Raw genomic sequence first — 13,908 nt, 5'->3', positions numbered from 1 at the left:
TCCCTCAACTCTCATTATATCCTCCTGTTACCACACACTGTTCACAGAAAACCTCACCACTTAGCAGATATGTGCTGAAATGTTCCCAAATAAAATGTAACTAAAGTTAGCAAACGTGTCCTTCATGTATTCGCCCCTTCAATGTCCTAATGTCCAGCAAACATTGATCCTGCGCTTTTGCCCATCACTTTCACCTCGGTGTTCTAGCCATTTTGCCTAAGTGATGACAGAGAACGTGTCATAAAGCACAGATTTGCATTGCAACTAGCACTGAAACTAGCACACCCCCCTCCCCCACAAAAAAAAGAGGCTCCATGGCCCATTTTACATTGCTCTATCCTGACAGTCCATTTCCACTACCATCTTGTGTGGAGACCCATCACATTGATCTTCGCCTTCAACTATCCTCCCTGACCCCAAGCCCTGCTCTCCACCTCAATGATTACCTGTTGTGGACATGGTGATGATTACTGTCAATAACGTTCCTTCTTGTAGCCTACCATGCCCTATTATGCTGTTCCACATACTCCCCATACCTCTTTAATACCACTATCTCCACCCAAAATTCTCATTCTCACCTCCACAAATACATCTGCCAACCTCCACACCCAGCCTTGACTCTCCCACACCTCTTGGCAGTGAGGCCACTGCTGCTCCTTGTACATTCTACAATGATCGATAGGTGCACCGTGGGGCTGGATTTGCTGCAGACCTCCTGAGTGACTTGATGAGCAGCACCTAGATATGACTGTCCACTGTCTTGACCACTGTCTCTTCGCTCCCCTATCTAATGATATGCAATTCTTCTGACTTGTACTGTCATCTATACATGTGCGACTGTTACCCACTGCCTGGGCTTAGACAGATCGATCCTGTGACAGTGAACATCCCAAGCTGATGAAAGAGCATGGCCATGCCACTGGGGTGTGTGCACATTATGCCTCTGACTGACTTACGGGGACTCATGACTGACATGTGCCCATTCCCTAGTTGCACTGAGTATTAGTCCCCATCAGCTTCCAAAATGACACTGATTGAATACATGTGCAGTGCTGCACAGATCCTTACTGGCAAGCTGCCTTATCTGTATGTCTGACCAAAAGAGCATGTCAGTATTGCATTACTGATAACATATTGGCATTTCCACCAGAGCCACAGGCTAACAGGCATGGCAAAGCAAGGCATGGATGCTGCAAGCGCACAGGTAGTGCTAAATGAATGAGTAGTGACACAGCAAGGAAGTAGCCGTGACATGCATCCTGGTCCCATCCGTGAGATGAGCACTTGTCCTTGCACAGTGCCCCAGCTGTTGCCTTTCAGCGCTAGTTGCAATGCAAATCTGTGCTTTCTTATTGATCTGCAAGTGAATCGGAGAGGTGCCATGATGATTGTGAAGGCTTGGTAAATGTCACTTGCTGGCGTCCGTGGATGAGGAGTGCATGCGGCTTGTGCTTGTGGACTGTGCATTGAGATGCTATTTGATGCAGAATTACAAGGAGGCTCTTCACAGTCACCAGGTACCCATTCTTATTTTCTTGTTGATATTTCTCAGTATCTTGCTTCTTTGATTCATTTGGAATAATAAGATGCTGGATATTAATTGGGCTGTTACTAAGTGTTTAACAAGCTGTAATCCCCCTTAACTGGTACCTTGGTGCTACATTTTGGAAAGGCAAATCAGGGCAAGACTTGTACACTTAACAGGGAGGAGATGGCCTAGTGGTATTATCGTTAGACTGTTAATCCAGTGACCCAGATAATGTTCTAGGGACCTGGGTTTGAATCCCGCCATGGCAGATAGCACGGAATTTGAATTCAACAAAATATCTGGAATTAAGAGTCTAATGATGACAGTGAATCCATTGCCAATTGTTGATTTAAAAACCCATCTGGTTCACTAATGTCCTTTACGGAGGAAACTGCCATCTTTATCTGGTCTGGCCTACATGTGATTCCAGACCCACAGCAATGTGGTTGACTCTTAACTGCCCTCTGGGCAATTAGGGATGGGCAATAAATGCTGCCTAGCCAGCGACGCCCTCATCCTGTGAATGAATAAAGAAGAAAAAAACTCAATTGTAAGGTCCTGGGGAGTGTTGCTGAACAAAGAGACCTTGGGTGCAGGTTCATAGTACCTTGAAAGTAGAGTCGCAGGTAGATACGATACTGAAGGCGGCGTTTGGTATACTTGCCTTTATTGGCCATTGCATTGTGTATGGGAGTTGAGAAGTCATGTTGCGGTTATAGAGGACATTGGTTCAGCCGCTTTTGGAGTATTGCATGCAATTCTGGTCTCCCTGTTATAGGAAGGATGTTGTGAAACTAGAAAGGGTTCAGAAAAGATTTACAAGGATTTTGGCAGGATTGGAGTATTTGAGCTCTAGGGAGAGACTGAATAGGCTGGGGCTATTTTCCCTGGAGTGTTGGAGGCTGACGGGTAACCTTAGAGAGGTTTACAAAATTATGAGGGGCATGGATAGGGTGAATAGGCAAAGTGTTTTCCCCAAGGTAGGGAGTCCAAAACTAGCGGGCATAGGTTTAAGGTGAGAGGGGAAAGATTTAAAAGGGACCTAAGGGGCAACTTTTTCACACAGAGGGTGATGTTATATGGAATGAGTTGCCAGAGGAAGTGGTGGAGGCTGGTACAATTACAACATTAAGAAGGCATCTGGATGGATATATGAATATGAAGGGTTCAGAGGGATATCGGCCAAATGCTGGCAAATGGGGCTAGATTTATCTAGGATATCTGGTTGGCATGGACAAGTCGGACCGAAGGGTCTGTTTCCGTGCTCTATATCTCTGAATCTAGAACTCACGTTTGGCAAAAGAACAAAAAATGCTGTGCGCTGCTCCCAATGCCGAGATAGGCCTTTCCTAAATAATTGCCATAGCCTATGTTGCACCGACTTATATAAGATTCTTCTCTACACACTTTAAAAAGTCTGCTTTTCACTTCGTTCAAAGCTTTCTGGGAATTTAGTTGACTGTAAAAATTCAAATTAAAGTGCTTAAGATTTTATTTACAATCATTGTCCATAGTTCCAAGTATGTCAGTAGTCTTATAATGGTTTCTTTCTTGTCTGGTGTTCAAAATCCACTTAGAGCATTCTATTTAGTAGAGAATTGTTGCTAAAGCCAAGATTTATAAATTAATAATGATTTAAAAATAGACATGGGTAATAAACTGTTTCAACTCTGCAATTTTCACTGTAACTTTAGTACTTCTATTTACTGTGATTGAAAGTCAACATGAAACATATATAATGATGTTTATTCCTGATGAAGATCTTAATTAACCTTGGTAACAAATATATCAGGAGAATTTTGGTTAACGTGCAGGCTTTGCCAACCCTTTAAACATTTTGTAAACTTTCAGAGACTGGTGGTTGTATTAAGAACAGGCCCAGGCAAGAGCCCAGTGAGGCTGACGAGAATAAAAGAGCAGGCCTGAAATAAATGCATAGTGAGCCCTTTGAGAGAATATAGGAGCCACGCAGAGTGAGGGCAGGGAGACTGGCAAGAGAATAGATTGGAACAGAGAGCAAAAACATAGGGGAGTGGTAGGAAGATAAAAAATCAGGCTTAAGAATGAGACAACGTGGAGGCTGGTGGGAGGATAAAATAGCAGCCCACAGAAGGTAAGACAGGCATGAGGAAGAAAGAACAAGTCGTGGAGAGAGAGCACAAGAATGTAATATTGCTCGTGTGGTCCGAGATGCGGCTCGAGGATCGGGCTCACAGAACCAATTTCCAAGATGGACAATCATGCTTGTAAGCAACTGATTGCTCATGGTATTGCAAAGTTGTGGTGGCAGCATAGATGGGATCGTGTTTTGAATTGTTTAATTTGAAAGCTTTCAAAATTGTGTTATGTAAATACTTTGTTTTATTTTATCTTGCGTTTTGCGCAATAAACGTCTGTTCGTTATTAAAGCCAAATCTGCACTGTTGCATGCTCTTATTTCAATAAAACACCACCATGTTAAAAAAAAAATGACCTCTCAAGCCATATTTCAATCTGGGAATTGACTTGTCCAGTAATAATAATAACTGGGATCATAACAATAGGGAGAAGTGGCTGGAAAAGTGGCATGAGGTTCAAATTAGAAGGAAAAGAGGGGGAACTGGAAGAGAAAGTAGAGGGTCTGCTTACTTTCCTCCATATCTCCTCTGTTTGATTTCCTACTCCCGTGCTTCTGCTTATTCTCTCCCACCCCCCCCCGCCACTTGCTTATATACAATCTATATAATGCAATGCATACTTGTGTCTAATATATCAGTCAATCTTACATATATTTAGACAACACTATTTCTCCAATCTCAATGTTAGTGTTTGCATGTGAGATTGAATTATACACTGCTATGGAATTTTTGATGCTAAAGTTGCTATCATTACTCACTGGACAAATATATTATATCCTGAAATAAAGGATGTTTATTATTACATAACTGAAAATTGTGAACTTAGATTGCTTAGTTTCTTTTGGAGGTGCCTAGGGGTAGATTAAACATACATGTTAACAACAAAGGGCAAAATCTTCTCAGAAATTGACTACGTGTCATTTTTAAGGTTCGTGGTGGAATTTCTCTCCACGAGGTCTATAAAGTCCACTTCTGCTTTTGTCCTAGATTTACTATAGTAACCATGTTCCTGTAGTGACTTGCGCATCCATGCTTGCTCATTTTTCTAATTTTTCATAGGGTTGCAATTGGTCGTTGAGGGGAAAGTTGGCAAGATGGATCAGCTATTTAAAATGCCAATTGAACAATTAATACCTGTATTCTCTCTTTTTATTTGTTGCTAAGTCTTTCCTAAGTCAAGCTGGTAAGTCCTCAGTTGATTGAGTTGCCAGATCAATTGTTTTGAAATCTGTGGCAGAACTGCTATCAACTGTGGAAGTGTGGCACAAGTCCACTCCCTATGGCAGGTGAATCACTTTTCCTTGGCGTCTGTCTTCCACTAAGCCTTGGGAGCCCAGCTAAAATTGTGAGATCCATGCGTTCACTCAGTGTGGCATGTAATCTTAAGATGCTATTTTTGAAAAACAAATTTGTAAATACAGAATGTCATTTCACTATAACCTGCTATTAGTGTATGAATGATCGTGCAATCCAGTCCCTATTTTAAAAAAAAAAGAAAATTGCAGTCCAGACTTAACTGTATACTAGAGAAAATAAACTTGCAAACTTGCTCAACATTGAGTGAGATGTTGCATTATGGTAAAATAGGTTTGAATTTGAGTTCTTGACCTAGGGCATCTTTCTTCGGACTGATTTATGGTTGAAATTCTAGACTACAATGAGTGGAATAACTAAGCGTTTTCTTAAACTTTTTATGTTTCTGAAATATTAATTGCTGTTATCTTCTACTTTCTTGAAAGGCATTTATCTTTTTTGAAGTTAAATTTAGACATCAAGATACTAGAACTATATTTATTTGAGCTGAGAATAATTAGGAAGAGGATCAATGAAAGCTTTTAAAATTTGAGGGTATTTATTGAATGAATAGCGAAAACTTGTATCCTTTGAGTGAGGGTTAGTAACTGGGATCAATTATTTAAAATTATTTGAACATAGGGGTTTGAAGTGTTTAGTTAATGCAGAGGATTGTTAGAATTTGAAATGCTTTATTACAGGAGCAGCTGCTAAAGAGGGACCATCTCAACTTTTCAGGGAGGTATACATATGATTGCAAGGGACACATAGTGTAGAAAAAGGACCAGGAGTAGGCCATTAGGCCCTTCAAACTGCTGCACCATTCAATATGATCATGGTTGACCATCCTTTTGATCCTTTTTAGATTGAAGAACAACATCTAACTCATTAAACATTCAGTGTTTTGGCCTCGACCTCTCTTTGTGGCAGATAATTTCATAAGCTCAGCACTCTCTGGAGAAATAAATTTCTCCACGTCAGTCCTATCCCATATCCTTAGAACTGTGGCCCCCTGGTTTTGGATTCTGTGGTCATCAGGAATTTCCATCACGTGTTTACCCTGGCTGGTCCAGTTAGAATTTTATAGGTTTCTGAGATTCTTCTCTCTCCTCGCTGGACACTCCCTTTCTTCTCAACTCCAGTGATTGTAGTGCTGACCAATTGAGCCCCTCTTTGTTTGTCAAACCTGTCTTCCAAGGAATCGGTCTGGTAAATCTTCATTGCACACCTTCCATTGCCACAAAAGCTTCCTTTAGATTAGAAGACGAAAACAGTACACAATACTCTAGGTGTACTCTCACCAAGGAACAGAGATAGGCCGTTCTCACATGAAACAGAAATAGGTAATTCGGCCCAATGAATCTGTTTGTGCTTCAATGAAAGTCTCCTTGTCTTTCATCACCTAAATTTATTGGCATTACCCTATAGCCTCTTCGTCCACAAGTGCGTGTCTAGTTGACCCTTAAATGCATCTATCCTATTAATTTTAGACACTCCTTGTAGTAACAGGTTCCACATTTTTGGATGGATAACTGTTTCTTCTAACGTCCCTTGGTGGATTTTTAAAAAATTAACTATCTTGGATTGATAGCCTCAAGTTACATTCTTCTCTATAACAGTAAATATTGTCTTTTTCCATAAACACACTTCATAATTTTAAAACTTCAATAGTCAACCCTCCGATTTCTACCTTCCAGTGAAGAGACTCAACCTGTCAATTCATTTACGATATGTTTATCTAGGCATTTTTGGTTTCATCCCTGTAAATCCTCTCTGCACCCTCTTGAATGATTTTATTATTTTTATAAACTGGTGACCAGAACAGCTTTTAAGGATGGTTTTGCAAGGTGTGACATACTTCCCAAGTATCCAATTCTGTTGCTCTAGAGATAAAAATCGAGCCTTTTTTTCAGTTTTCTAATGGTCTTTCTGACCTGTGGCTCAACTTTGTGGTGAGTATATTCTGTGATCCCTTTATTCCTGTATCACACTTAGACTTGCACCTTTCAGGTAATGTGACACTTTTGTGTTTTCTTCCACAAAAATTCACTGTCACATTAGTCTGTGTTGAATTTCATTTGTCTATTTATGATTTTAATAATGTGAACTACAGAAAGGTGCGAGGCTGTTGGGAGGAAAAATGGGGATTGCTAGGATTAGTTTGATTTGTCAGTTGTTGCTGGGGCCTAGGTATGCCAAATGACCACTTACTGTGCTGATAACCTTTTATTGTTGACGTGACCTTGAATATTCAACACAACATGAGAATAATACATAATGATTCATGTGGTTTTGCATATGCCTTTATTGTAATGAATTAATTGGAACAGTAAATTGAAACAGTGCTATCTTGCAGTATGTTAATATTCACTAGCTGATGTTAACCTCTCCTATTTAAATTTCCTATTGTATATTTTATTTTATTCAGTAAAAATTCTGGCTTGATGTCCAAGGAAGTAGTTAATTAAAAGCTTTAATCTGTAATATTGATAGATTTTTAACATGAGGTCTGCAGTTAATTAGAACAGAAGTAATAGCCCAAAAATGGCATATTAAAAATTCTTGTTGTCTGAGAAAGTAGATATGTAACATATGTTAGGTGGTGACCCTTCCATCATGTCAACTTGGGTTTAAATTCAGGCTGTATTTGTTGAATCAAAGTAAATTTTCTCTGGGGTTTTAGTTCTTGTATAGTTAAACTTCAAAGAATACCTAACTGTTGAGAAAATCTGAATAAAAAGCTGTAGGTGGGTAACTGAGGAAAACGATGCCGTATGTTGTCCTCTTGGTACTTAAAAGCTTTATAGGTATTGCCGCCATGTACTGCTTCCATTTTTCGTTTTGAACCCTTGCACAAAGTTAATAATACTTTTTATTTGTTTTTCCTTTCTAGCTTTACCACATGCCTAGTGACCGAAGGTGACGTGAAACATACATCCTTAATTTTGTCCGGAGTCTTCAGAATGTGTTGCTAGCCTATTCATGAAAGGTGAGATTTAATGGTCTTCTTTCTAAAGAACATGCAGCCATTGGTTTTCTGAATGTATTTGTCGGCTTAATGCAGTTTTCTTCTGACAGCATTTAGCTTAAAAGTGATTTTATTAATATACTAGCATATACTAACATTCTTAAGAAACAAAAATGGTGAATTGCTACAACTGTTTTGGATGGAAATTGACAAGCCCATTTTACTAATATTACAGTTTTATTCAAAGAGAAAATAATTGATGCAAGATGAAATCAAATCTTGATATCCAGGGCTTGCTAGATCATAGGTCTATATAATATCAAATTTGAATCTTGCCTTCAAAGTACAGGTCTTATTCTTTGGAAAGTGCTGCTGTTTTAAATTCAGTGTGCTTGATTACAAATTGATAATGGAATGGTTGATATAGTTAACAACATTAGGACTATGGATTAAAGTGTCCTGTTATAATTTGAGTTACTTTTCAATTTTTGTTTTACTCATTCTGAAGATAAGAGAGAGCTTTTGTAACAGGCTCTTCATATATATTGAAATTTAATCTTGTGTGCAAAGTAATTAGATGGTAACCTTCTAAGTGAAAAGTAAACCTTTTTGTTTCTCTTGAACTCCTCAAAATGACCAGAAAATATCAACACGGCAGAGACTGTATGGTTCAAATCAAAACACACCAGCTTGGGTTTTGCGGTCAGCATTGAAACGGCACCATTTGTCATTGACTGCACAGTGGAATGTGAACTTAGCTGATTTGTAGGCCACGATGAGAACTATCATTTCTGTGGCACGGTCTAGCATCAAACAAAACATTGAAGTCTTCCAATGTAGTATGTGGCCAGTGAAACCACACACCCTAGTGACATGAGGTCAGTCTTCAGCTCAACCATAAAGAGACAGACCCAGAGAGAAATACAGAAGGAGTGAATTGAGGAAAGTAGCAGCAACACACTGAAGGTGAGCCTGGAAACCCAGGTGCGAGGCTGAGCTGGAGCCCCTGGTCTGTTTAATGCCTTAATTGTGGAAGCTCCCTCCCTTACTCCCAGCCTTTTAAACAAGCTCTTGGGAGGGTAAGCCCAACAGTATATGTCCTCCCAAACATCTCCCTTGACAAAACTGATTCCCCTGCGCCCCAAAAAAATGCATGTGTATCTGATATAGGGCACCACACTTGATATGCAACCAATGATTCGTAAAAACAGTCCGGAAAGTAATAGCCAAATCTTGGTATGGCTCAAATTGAGAATGAATGAGAGAAGCTCCAGGTTTTACAACTCCTGAAAGTACTTCCTTGTTTCTGTTGCAAAGCTCAAGAAAATATTTTGAGAATTGCACAAGACTGTAATAATACATGGTGCATCTAGATATATTGACTACATGATAAATGTTCATTAACAAACAAAAAAGCAGTCTATTACTTCATAATTTGTGTGGAACATCCTAGGCCCTGCCTCAGCAATTATCAGTTTAAGGAAAATAGGCATGAAAATCATGGTAACTAAGCTCTCAGCCCAAATTCCCAAAATATCTCAATGTGGCTACGAGCCCCACTATTAATACTGCAAAATCCAAACTAATTAATTTTGATCAAGAACATGAGACCTAGAAACAAAATAATTGAGATTGAGGAGGGTAAAAAAAGTGTGATTTTCTTTTTTCAAAGAATATTTTTGATTTGTGTTAAAGGTATGAACACCAGCAGCACCAAAACTTCCATAATTTCAACCATGTGGCTCTTTGAAAAAGACATTTGGAAGACACTTGAGTCCTTGCAGTTGTGAAGCTTGTAATGAACCTAGTTTTTAAGGCTGATGCATTTTTTTTGGAAATTTGATTGAATTTTTATGGCATGTAATACTTTGAATATATATCAATTACTTTTACACTACTCTTCAATCTACTGTGCCAAAGCGCAATATGCTCCTGTATATTATGCAGACGTTTTGGCTGGAGAATGCTGAATCCCAAATTCTGTTGGATGTATAACATTGTTAGCTTGATGGCCAACTGTTTCAGAATTATTATATCCCATGTGATTCTGTAAAGTGGTTAGTAGACAATTTTAAGATCACCAAATTAACATTTCAATTTGAATGTGGAAGCTCTGGCTTGCAATTTTTCACTGTAAAAATTTATGATAACTGAACAATGCAAAGTTCAATTTTATCAGATTGAATTGCAGCAACTAGTGTTCAGGATATCACAGCTGAGCGATACTTAATCCTAGTATTATGGCTTATTATAGAACAATCTTCTTGCACATTAATGTGCTGAAATATAAATGAAATTGTAATTGATAAACCTCATTTTCTACAGTGCATGTACCAAATTATTTCGTAACTCTTACATTGTTTTACTTTAATATATAGGCTTACGCTGTAATGACCTGATGTTTAAGTGGGACTGAAGATGAGTATTAGCAGTGATGAGGTCAACTTTCTGGTATATAGATATTTGCAAGAGTCTGGTAAGTATGGCAAATAATGAAAGAGGGCTTTGAAATGTTTGAATTATTTCTAGCTGTGATCTTGGCAGGAAAACTTAGTGAGTGATCGTTTGCCGACCATGGAGCTCAGGGTTCATTGGAGAGGATGGGGGATAAGATTATGGACCAGACATTGAAGTGAAGTGTCGAAGCAGGGGAAGGGAGGATTGTTGGTGTTACAGAAATGTATTAATCAGGGCAGTGCTTTATTGTTGATAACTTTTAACTTTTTTTTTGAAAACTACTTTCACTAGTGCAGTTAGTGCTGTTTGGGCGGCAGTGGCTCAGCAATTAGCACTGCTGCCTCACAGCACCAGGGACCTGGATTCAATTCCAGCCTCGGGCGACTGTCTGTGTGGAGTGTGCACATTGTCCCCGTGTCTGCGTGGGTTTCCTCTGGGTGTTCCGGTTTCCTACCTCAGTCCAAACATGTTTGGACTAAGTCGATTTGCCATGATAAATTGACCATGGTGTTCAGGGTTGTGCAGGCTAGGTGGATTAGCCAAGGGGAAATGCAGGATTACAGGGATAGGATGGGTCTGGGTGGGATGCTTTTTGGACTGTTGATGTGGACTCTGGGCCAAATGGCCTCCATACTGTGAGGATTCTGTGATGATTTCTGTGAAGAAACGATCTGAAATAAGTTTTTGGCTCCTTGTTTGCATATGTAAAGCCCTATACCTGCTTCAGGTAACTGTGTATGAAAGGTGTTCTACTTGCATGCTTCTGCATGATGTTTCGTGCACATAGGACACTGGCATCTGAAGAATAAGCACTTCACATCACAATTTCTAGGCCTCTGCGCACTTGCCACGCATGTATCTTTTAAAGCTAATGTAAGCACTTGAGATAGTGTGTGTGTGTGTGTGTATATGTGTGTGTGTGTGTGTGTGTATATGTGTATATATATATATATATATACGCGCACACACGCACGCGTGCACGCGCGCACACACACAGTATGAACAGCACTGTGATTTCATAACGCCCATTTCCCAACATGCTTCCACACCACATCTCACCTTCATTGTTCCATTTCAGTGATTAAAATTACATTATTGTTGGTCTATATGTAAGTTTGAATATTGGAATAGTGTCTAAGGGTGCTGTTGTCCTGAAAAGAACTTTATGGTTTCGGGAGCATTGGAAAGGTTAGAGTTGTGTGAGTATTGGAGGTGCAGAGAATAGGATCAAGGAAAATTGAGTGGGATTGAGCAGGAACAATGGATTCAGGAAGAATTGGGTAGGGGTCGGGAAGTTCTTAGGTTCTGGAAATACTAGGAGATATCTGAAAATCAGGGAACATTGGAAACATGGTATTAACATTTGTTGTCCTCCCATTGCTGAAAACCGGTTTTATGTCTTGGAGCAGTTCGTAAAGTGGGTATCATTTGTTAAATTACTTGCCTAATCCATTTCTCGAGTTACTGAGGTAAAATTGAGAATTATTTTTCTTCAAAGACATTTTCCATTGATTTGGTTCATCAACAAGCTATGCTGGACAAACATTTGCATTGTAGATGTCCACATGAAATATGCAACAGCAGATAATATTTACAAACAGGATATGTATGCATGTCTTAGATTTTTTAGTATATGATGAGGTCTAAAGTTATGACACCACTAAATAGTCTTTATGTATTTATCATTAGAGAAACCGAGCATAATTTAAAAAAAATCTATTTTTACTAATATGTGTATGTAATTCATTTTTAAGCTATCATTATCTTTCTATCAAAGGTTTTTCCCATTCAGCATTCACATTTGGTATAGAGAGTCACATCAGTCAGTCCAATATTAATGGTGCCCTCGTGCCACCAGCAGCTCTCATCTCGATCATACAGAAAGGTTTGCAGTATGTGGAGGCCGAAGTCAGTATCAATGAGGTTGGTATCCAGCACTCTTGGGAGTGGATGACTAGAATATGCAAAATGTATGAATTGTCCATTTGATTAGGCTCTATTGCAAAAACTGCTTTTAACAAGTATTTTGACTAAAAATTTCAATGCTAATAGTGGCCATCCCGTAAATGTATTTTAGTTTATTCTTTTGGAATTGCATGCCTTAAAATAAATTTTTCAGTAATAAAATGTTGACTGAAGTCTATAATAAGTGAAAGAAATACACTGGGATGGAACAGTTGTACACATTTTTGTATTTGAAAATGCTTGCAATTATTTTAGGGAAAAGATGGATCAGTTATGTGCAATTATTATTACGGTAGGGGACAGGTTTAGTTATTTATTTTCTTTAGTTGAGAATGTATGTTTACTGTTATGATTGTATTGTCTTTTTTGATTATTTATCTTGGATATCGTTTAAGCTATTCTATCTATCAATTCCTTTTATTGTACCATTACAAATCCTAAATCATTTACCAAACCAAAAGTTTTTAAACTTGAAAGAAAATATTTTGATTTCTTAGCCAAATGTTTGATTTTATTTTTTAACTAAAAGATATACGATCAGCTTTATCTCACTTTTTGTTTGGGTGGTGGTGCTTTATTTTGTTATGAATTCAAAATCTTAAATTGCCAGTTCTTAATTGATATTTTAGTTGAATATATTTTAAAGCTAAACAAACATTTTATTTCTTTAAATTTGACTGGTTTTAGTCAAGTGCATAACACTTCAAGTTAATAATAATATCAAAACGTAAACCCTCTTGCCATTGTGAGAAACATTCTTTCCTTGACACCTAAACTGCCTTACCTGCCCAGGCATTCCTTCACATTATCATTGCCAAATACTTTTTGATCTCTTCTCCATTCCACTACACCTACCGTAACAGATTCTCTGTGTAGACCTACAGAGTAATAATCCAAGTTTCCAAGGATGTGTTCCCCTGTCTCATACTCTTTCTCTTCAATATGCTACCTGGCTACATCAATAGGAAGCATGAGTGCAGTTTCCTTATTATTGCAGTTAATGTCAAGATGTATCACTCTGCCACCTCTCTTGGCCTTAGAGAGTATATTGTGGTAGGTGAGGGCGTTGCTTTTGACCCTTGCCATAAACTTTATATTTTTTGCCACTGATTTCATTGAGCTATTTACTCAGGGGTAGTCGGAGTGTAAATGCCACCATCCCATGTAATTAAAAAGTGAGCATCAGATTTGCTTCTGATACCTCAGCTTTGTTTGTCTCTGCTCCTTGTCTTAGTGCCATTAGCTGAAACATTTATGCATAACTTCAACTGTTTTCAACATCCTATTTGCAGACATCACATCCTTCACTGTTTGTAAACTTCAAGTTGCACAGTACCCAGCCATCCAAATTAGTGTTCATTCAATTTCTCTCTTGCTGACCTACGTTAGCTTAATTTGTCTAGTATATATAATTAAAATCCTTATTCGTGCGTTTTTCCCAATTATCCCTATCCTTTTGCAACCACCTTCAAAAGTACATCAGCCCTGTCCCCATTTCGTCTTGTGAAATGAGCTATTGCACAGTGCAGTTTTTCTCTGCCCACCTTCTTATGCTGTGATTTTTGGAATTGCCTCCTTAA

General features: G+C 38.6%; 1 long non-coding RNA gene across 6 annotated transcripts in view; it reads left to right on the top strand.

Moving 5' to 3' along the window:
* The window catches only part of LOC125484689, a 109,877-nt gene extending 97,592 nt beyond the window's left edge, over window positions 1-12,285 (top strand). For all 6 annotated transcript variants that reach the window (XR_007263518.1, XR_007263521.1, XR_007263523.1 and 3 more), the window contains 3 exons: window positions 7,832-7,927; window positions 10,285-10,382; window positions 12,141-12,285. This is a non-coding gene — a long non-coding RNA (uncharacterized LOC125484689). The remainder of the gene's footprint in view (window positions 1-7,831; window positions 7,928-10,284; window positions 10,383-12,140) is intronic.
* The last annotated feature ends 1,623 nt before the right edge of the window (window positions 12,286-13,908 follow it).

Source organism: Rhincodon typus, chromosome 13 (assembly GCF_021869965.1).
Source record: "Rhincodon typus isolate 14 chromosome 13, sRhiTyp1.1, whole genome shotgun sequence".
Lineage (NCBI taxonomy): Eukaryota > Metazoa > Chordata > Chondrichthyes > Orectolobiformes > Rhincodontidae > Rhincodon > Rhincodon typus.
This window is presented reverse-complemented; position numbering and strand designations above follow the sequence as displayed.